This window comes from Chrysochloris asiatica, unplaced genomic scaffold, assembly GCF_000296735.1.
Source record: "Chrysochloris asiatica unplaced genomic scaffold, ChrAsi1.0 scaffold00066, whole genome shotgun sequence".
NCBI lineage: Eukaryota > Metazoa > Chordata > Mammalia > Afrosoricida > Chrysochloridae > Chrysochloris > Chrysochloris asiatica.
In genome coordinates, this window is record NW_006408584.1 from 1,216,559 (window position 1) to 1,225,078 (window position 8,520).

The 8,520-nt window shown below is 38.7% G+C and overlaps 1 pseudogene; it reads right to left on the reverse strand.

The window, feature by feature from the left end:
- Positions 1-2,278: 2,278 nt before the first annotated feature.
- Positions 2,279-5,794, reverse strand: LOC102822325 (annotated as a pseudogene).
- Between the last annotated feature and the right edge of the window lie 2,726 nt (positions 5,795-8,520).

The window sequence follows — 8,520 nt, forward strand, 5'->3', positions numbered from 1 at the left end:
GACAAAAAATAAAGAAGACCATAGAAGAATTGATGCATTTGAGCTATGGGGTTGGAGAAGGATATTGAAAGTACCATGGACTGTCAGAACAAACAAAGCTGTTTTGGAAGATGCACAGCCAGAATACATCTTAGAATCCAGATGGCCAGACTTTGTCTCTCATGCTTTGGATATATTAAAAGGAGGGACCAGTCCCTGGAGATGAACTTCATGTTACATAAAGTGTAGGGTCAGCCAAAAAGATGAAGACCCCCAACAAGATGGATTTGCACAATGGCAACAGCAATGGGCTCAAGCTTAACAAAGATTGTGAGGATGACACAGGACCAGGCAATGTTGCATTCTGTTGTGCAAAGGGTCGCTATGAATCAGAACTGAACTTACAACTACAATATGTGGAAGACCCAGGTATAATTCCCAACAAATGCATATCAGGCACAGCCACCACTTGTCAATCAGTGGAGACTTGTATATTTCTATAATTTTGAGTGGATTTCAGTAAAGCTTCTATATTTAGAAGAACTAGGAAGGAAGGTCTTGCAATCTACTACTGAAAATCAGCCAATGAAACTCTATTGAGCACAATGGTCTAATCTCCAATCAGTCATGAGGATGGTGAAGCACTGTTGTGTTCAAAGTGGAAGGGGTTATGATAAGTTGGAGGCTGACGCTACAGCAGTTATGTTGTTGTTGTTAAAAGCTACCAAGTTGGTTCTGAATAGGGTTTCTAAGGAGAGGCTGGTGAATTTGAACTGCTGACCTTGCAGTTCAAACCAACATTGCAGTCCAACTCATTATCCTGCAGTGTCACACGAGAACTCCACAACAATTATACACAACTTCATTTTCTTTTATTTATTTTTTTTTGGTGGAAAGTAGGAGTAAGAAGTTAGGTTTAGGGCTAAGACCATGTTTAAATCTGAACCAGGCCTAGTGTTTTTTGTAGTGTTAGGGTTATGGTTGGACTAGGGTTAGTGTTAAGGCTAGGGGTAAGGAATGGGTTAGAACTAGGATTAGGGTTTGATGTATTTTAGGGTTGTTGTTTTTAAGTGCCATCGAGTTAGAGATCTAACACATAGTGACCCTGTATAAGGTTTCCAAGGAGCAGCTGATGAGTTTGAACCTGCAATCTTGTGGTTAAAATCAATCTTGCAGGCCAGTGCTTATCCTGCAGCGCCACACCAGGACTCCTAAAGTTACCTATTACAACTTAAGTAGCCTAATTTTAGGGGATCCTCAGTCTCTCCTCTTCCTCCTTAGTCTCACTCTGTTCAGGTTCTTGTCATATAGTTTAATGATCCCAGTTTAATGATTCAGAAATGAAATTTCCAAACAGATTACCCAAAGAACTACTGTATGTTCAATTAAAATGTTACTATAAGGAGCTCTGGTAGTGTAGTGGTTACGAATCGGGCTGTGAACCTTAAGGTCAGCGGTTCAAACTATACAGGGCCCCTATGGGTAGGAACCGACTAGGTGGCACTTAACAACAACAACAGCAATAAGAAATATACAATGATGATCCCATATTCAAGTCTTTTAAAAATCCCTTAAAAGTCATCATTCTGTCTTAAGGCTTTTCCTGGTATTCTAAACAGCGCATTAGAAAGGAGATTCTATTGTATTTAGACTAGCTGAGTTAGCCTTTAGCCATCTACATAGAATTAGCAACCATTCAAAAGGAAAGTGCAAATGTGCAAGTAAGAGAGAACAAACACAGATTCTAAGAGCTACATGCATTAATATAGGCAATAAATCCATAAAACTGACAACAATTGCTAACTACCTCATTCTGAGCATTAAATACCATGAGTTGTTTTTTATGTATTCTTTCTTCTCAAGTATTCAAATAATACAACAGACATGTTCTTCTTAATTTTCAGATTCTTCAGGAGTACATTAGGACATTGTCATTTTCTCATAAATTAGTAAACAAAGAAACACCATTACTTTTGCCTGTTTTCAATCACAGAACCAAAAGCAAGAACAATTTCAGCTAATCTTAGCTGGGATCTTAATTAGTACTTCAAGTTTATTTGTAGGAGTTAAAAAGAAAATCGTTCATCAGAAATAATGCCAGGATTTTTACACTATTCAATGATGGTAAAGGCCTAGTGCAGAAATACTTTAGCAGCTATGATGTTAACACATGGGTTGTAGACATGAGAAATGTTTATAATGGCTCTTTCGGGTGTGATACATTAAACGCAATGTCAGAAATGAATCATACAAAAATCTGGTTGCCCATGCAAGCACCCCAGAGTCTAATTCTCTCCACTCAGTCCTGTTGACAGGTCGCAGTAGTGTGCAGACTTAGAAGCTGCTGTCCTTGTTGCAATGAATGGGAAGAGGCTGACAGTAGCATGGTCGAAAACTTCACCTCTTCTTCCCCTGCTATAGGGATTCTTCCCAGATTTGTGTGGTGCTAAGGCAGAATGAAGTCTAAGAATTTACTATCTGAGATCAGATTTACTGTGTGCTTCAAGTGTATGATGTTTTTGAGTGGAATGGACACCCAAGGATAGTGGGAAGCCTGGCCTGGAAAACCGAACAAATTGTAAACTGCTCAGTGCTGCTGAAATTGAGGGAAATTCTGTTGTAAGACTGAAAAGGTACTATTAAGAGAGTTGGCATTTGCAAATTCAACAGGATACAAGAACCCAGAACCTGGACTTTTGGCGGTTATAGTGTGTGAGGAAGTGCTCTGGAGAGAATGGGCGAGAGCGAGTGTTGGCCTTGGGCTGAGTTCTTTCTCAATCAGGTCTGCTAAAGCTGTTTTGATCAGACGTCAAAGGGATCAAACCCCAAGTCATCCTCTGGCTGTTTAGAAGAACCAAAACCAAATGGTGCTTCTCAGTCTGTAGAGAACACTACTGAGATTGTCTCTGAACTGCAGAGTCTCTGTGGTTCAGGTGCTGTTGGCTAGTCAATGGGTGACTGTGGGAAGCTGGGGAAAGGAGGAAGCCTGCTTTGGATGGGGTTGAGTTGTCTGAGAATAACATCTGTGCCTCTGTTACTGTCCCTTCAGAAGGGAACCAGGAACTGTGATTGGATGAGCTGATGGGGATGATTGGATTGGATTTTGATAAACCAGGTAGTGGTGAAGGCATATTGCAGTGAGATATCTGAAGAGAATCTGAAGGTCTGCCAATGGGACTCTTCAGTGGTGTCACTTTGTTCTTATTCTTGTAAACTGAACCTGTTGACAGCTGAAGAAAACTGAGGTTTAATTTATATAATTCTTGAAGTAGCTTCTGTTCATATTCTTGGTGTGTATCTGCCTGCATATCTTCTTTTGAAAAGCTGGTCACCTTGTCCCCCAATTCATGTAGATACATGTAGTTAGTTTTTGGACACTGCATATCCTTTTAAGAAATAACTGTGAGGCCGAGGTGTTGGACCACCTCGCAGGGCTTTGGTGCATGGTATACCTGTGAGAGGAACCATCACTAGAGGTACCAGTGTGACTCAATGTATGCCACACCCGCCTACTGTGAGAGGTGCTCCAACACCAAGAGCATGGACAGCAGGCATCCAGAGAATACCTCTGCCTCCACCCCCTGCACCAGAAACATATGAAGAATATGGGTATGATGATACATATGCAGAACAGAGTTATGAAGGCTTTGAAGGTTATTACAGCCAGAGCCAAGGGGACTCAGAATATTATGACTATGGTCATGGGGAGGTTCAAGATTCTTATGAAGCTTATGGCCAAGATGACTGGAATGGGAACAGGACGTCACTGAAGGCCCCTCCAGCTAGACCAGTGAAAGAAGCATATAGAGAGCATCCATATGGACATTATTAAAAACAAACATGAGGGGAAATATCAGTTAAGAGCAAAGTTGTTACTGATTTCTTGTATCTCCCAGGATTCTTGTTGCTTTATCCACAATAGACAAGTAATTGCCTAAGTGTTTTTCTTCATGGTTCCCTTCTTCTCCCCCCTTACTTCATTCTTACTCTGAATTCTGGCTTCTGTATGTAGTATTTTAAAAGGAGTTAAAATAGATTTAGGAATACCGAATTCATTTTTAAGTGTGTAGATGCCTTTTTTCTTTGTTGCTTAAATATAAACAGAAGTGTATATTTTATAATTTAAAAAATAAAAAAGGTTGAATTTAAAACAAAAACAAAAACACACAACCTGTTAGTTTCAAAAGTGATATTGCTTGCTTAAAGGTTGTGAAGTTAAGGCTTGTTAACTTTATCTTAGTTTTGATTTGAGGCATCCCGTAAAGTTGTAGTTGGAGAATCCCAAACTAGGCTACATTTCAAAAATTCAGGGCTCTTTAAGATTTAAAATCACAAACATTAACAGCAATAGGTGCCACCATGTACACGTGAGCTCAGACATCTCTAAAAATGTTTCCTTTAAAAGCACATGGCAGATGAATGCTTAAGGTTAAATTTTAATATGAAAGATCCTCATGAATTAAATAGTTGATTCAATTTTAACATTAATTGATTTAAAAACAACAACAAAATTAGGTTTGTAAAACTGACCTTTTCATTATGTGGGTTTTGAAATCTAACCCCAGACATACAGTGTTGAGAGATACTTAGGGGGCAATAGGTTTTGAAGAGGTTGATTGGGGGAGGCGGGGCTGGCCACCTGAATTGAATTTGATGTAGAGCTTTTTAACCAAGAACAATCTTTTAGTAATAGTGCTAATAAGTTAAACTTCAGTATTTTAAAAGACGAAGTATTGTGTCCATTTGAGACTCTACACTCCATAAAAAGCTCACTTGGGTACTGGGGGCAAAGGCTGATGATTTTTGTAAGTTGACAGTTGTCAATATTGAACTGTTCCCAAGCTAGTCAGTCAAGTATGTCCCAACACTAGCATGATATAAAAAGAGACATTGCAGCTGAATGAAAAAGGAATCAAAATCCACTCTGTACAAAAGTTAAAGCCCTGATTGGATTTGTACTGTCCTCCCATTTTGTTCTCAGAAGATTAAATGCTACATGTGTAAGTCTGCCTAAATAGGTATCTTAAACTTATGTCAAAATGTCTGTAGCAGTTTGTCGATAAAGTGTAGTCCTTTTTTAATCAAAAAAAGAAAGAACTGCAGTATTTTGTTGTACCTAGAGATGCCTTTGAATCCTGGTGTGGTGCTGTAGCATAAAGCGCTGGACCACAAGGTCAGTTTGAACTACAACATCAGTGGTTCAAACTCACCAGCTGCTCCTTGGAAACCCTATATAGGGTTGCTATGTGTCAGAATCAACTTGATGGCACTTAACAACAACAAGAGATGCCTTAAATTTTCTGCCACCATGTTGTGGAGACACTGTATGGCTCTGAGAGCATCTTCTGACCTGACATAGGTTATGTAAGCACTGGCACTTGGAAACTGTGAGCCTGCATATGATGTGATATTATTGATGACAACTTTATGCATTTTACCAAACTTCCTATAGACCTACAATAATGGCGAGGGTTTTTTGTTTTTGTTTTTGTTTTGTTTTTTTAATGCAGCCTGTACAGAAGCCAAATGTTTACAATTTTTAAAATATTTTTTTTCTCTCATTTTGTTTCTGTTTTTACTCACTGTTTATCCTCTGCAGTTCTTCCTAGGAGAGTGGTTTATATATTACTGGGTCTTCCGGATACGACTTTATCCATACAAGACAAAGCACATTTTCATCAGTGCAAATTCAAAGCCAACAAAATAGGCAAATCTGGTAGGGGCAAGGGGAAAAGTTAATGTTATCTATTTCCAGGGGCTCCTTGCAAAGAGGGTATCCCACAGGGTCTTCTTTAGCATCCGTACTGTGAAGCATCTTCATGTTTGTAAACAGCAGCAAGAGTGTATAATAATGTAAGGGAGGAGGAAACTCAGCACAGAAAGCTAAAATGAAAACTTCAAAGAACTGCCTACCAAGCTTTGCTTTTCCTGAAGCCCATCCCACAAGCTGCTGTGTCCTTGCCAGAGGCCAGTGAACATGGTCTGGGGAATAACCTCTTCACAACCTACCTGCTCCAACAAGTCTGACCTTTATGGCTGAGAGAGAGTGATTCTCAGGGTTCAGTGTGTTCCACAGCCAGGTGGACTACCATCTTACATTAGGGTAAAACTCCTCTGGTTTATAGTTAGGTTTTTATTGATTTATTAAAATCTATTTGATTTCCTCTTCATTTGGAAGTTGTATAAGAACACAAAGAAGTCCTCTTCTTTGTGTTTTGCTGTTGTTGTTGTAAATGAATAACTCTTGATGACTGTTTTCAGTCTTGTAGATTTGTTTTACTTAGGATACTTGTGGATTGTGTTATTGATATGTATGACATTGACATGTATATTAATCTCAGGTCATCTGCTATTTTGGGTTCTCTGTCCAAAGATCTCCCTTTAGTATTTTTTGTAAGGTTGGTCTTATTTTTACAAATTCTTTTATGTTTATCTGGAAATATTCATATTTCATCATCATATTTGAGAGACATTTTGCTGGATATAAGATTCTTGATAGTCATTTTTCCCCCAGAGTTCTATATATGACCTTTATAATTTCTGCTAATAAATTAGAGCTTAGTTTCATTAGCTTTCCTTAGTAGGTAATTTTTTTCATCTTTCCTGTGCTGATTTCAGGATTCTTTACTTGTCTTTGATTTTATAGAATTTTATTACAATGTGTCTTGATGATTTCTTTTGGAGTCTATCTTGTTTGGAGTTTAAGCTTCTTAACTGCCTATCTTCTTGTTTTTCATGATGTTAGAGAAGCTTTTCTCCAATCACATGTCACCAATTTTATCTGTGGGTGTTTTTTTATGTTGTTGTTGTTTTGTCTCTTCCTGTTCTGGAATTCTGATCACATGGAAGTTATTCCTCTTTAGGATGCCTGCTGTGCAGTGAATTATTTCATATGGCTCTTCTACCCACAGTCTTTGTAACTCTTACCTAACGGCATCTTTGTCTGGGTCTGGCTAAGAGAAGGTGAAAGAAGATGCTAATAGGACTATATGATTCCATTCTGAATGGTTAACAGAGCTAATTGTGATTATAAAAACAATACTCTAACATGTATAAAATGAGCCATCACAGAAGAAAGAATAGGAAGCTCTCACTACCATACAAGAAGAACCAGGTGTGGAATGTGTCCTTTGGACACTGAGATGGCCACACATTGAACTTCCTTGCCACAGGGACAGAAAACTGTGGCACCGGAGGAGTAACAAAGGAGCAACAGCAGCAGAACCAAGAACCAGAGCACAAGAGAGAGCTTTGGGCTTACCAGCCCACAAAGCAGGTAAAACTGAATGACTTTGGGTAGGAGGCTTGCTAGTATAATGAGATATCTCCAGGCACTTAATTGAGGGAGCTAGGTTTGCTGACCCATGGAAATTAATATGTAAATGTATTTCTGTCCCCCTTTCCCTCTTTTCTATCATCAGTTAAATTTATTTTACTCGCAAATGCTTTGCTTCAATTTCGGAGAACGCAATGAAGAACAGACATTGTGAAACTTCATAAAACAGGATTGAACCCCACATTTACATTTTTTACAGAATTCCAAAGTTATCCCAAGATTATGGATAATTTCTGGACAGTTTATTATTTTATGTCCTCTCTACTTCTTAGGTTCCTTTTCACATGCATGCTTTCTAAGTTCTGCCTCATGTTGACCCAGATATAAAACACTGTGTTCCTCAGTGTGTGCTCTTTATTTTGTTTCCCAAAGATTGAATCAAAACATCTGTGAACACACATACTGATGGTCGACCTCATTGCGGGAAGCACATGGCTGGAATGTGCTGGCCAGGCCTGGAAAGAGATGTCCTGAATCTACTACCAGTACCTGCTGGTACATGCAGGAGCCCTGGGAATGGACTGTATGCAATTCTATGCTGGTTTCTGTGTGGAGATGACACTTACACAGGATACGTCTTCATGCACTACTTTGAAATTATACCATGATCACGATGTGACCAAGATCCAGAGGCTCCTGAAGAATTACCCTTTAAAGTTAAACTGGGACTTCATCAGGTGTCATAAGAAACTCAACATAAGCAGCCATATTAATATGAAGGCTCAAGTCCATGAACAAGGCAGGAAAATAATCCTAACCCATGTTGTGGTCTTTATTTTTAATTTTAAAAAAGGCTCTTGTATAGTAATTTTTGTCTATTTTAACACTGTAGTCATTTGTACTTTGATATCAGTATTTTCTTAATCTTTGTGACTGTTTCAATATTTACCCTGTGGAAGCTTTTCTTAAAATAATTGAGTACATTTTACTTACCTTCTATTTTTAAAATCCAAAGATATTAGTTGGCTTTACTGCTGTTGCTATTGTATGGCCTTTACATCAGCTTGGATATATTTCTACACTTTGACCACATTTTGTAAGAAATAATACAAAATATGGGACATGAGGGGGAGGTTGTTGTTGTTGTTGTTATGTGCCATCGAGTCGGTTCCGACCCATAGCGACCCTGTATAGGGTTTCCGAGGGTGTAAATCTTTACGGGAATAGAAAGCCTCATCTTTCTCCCGCGGAGCAGCTGGTAGTTT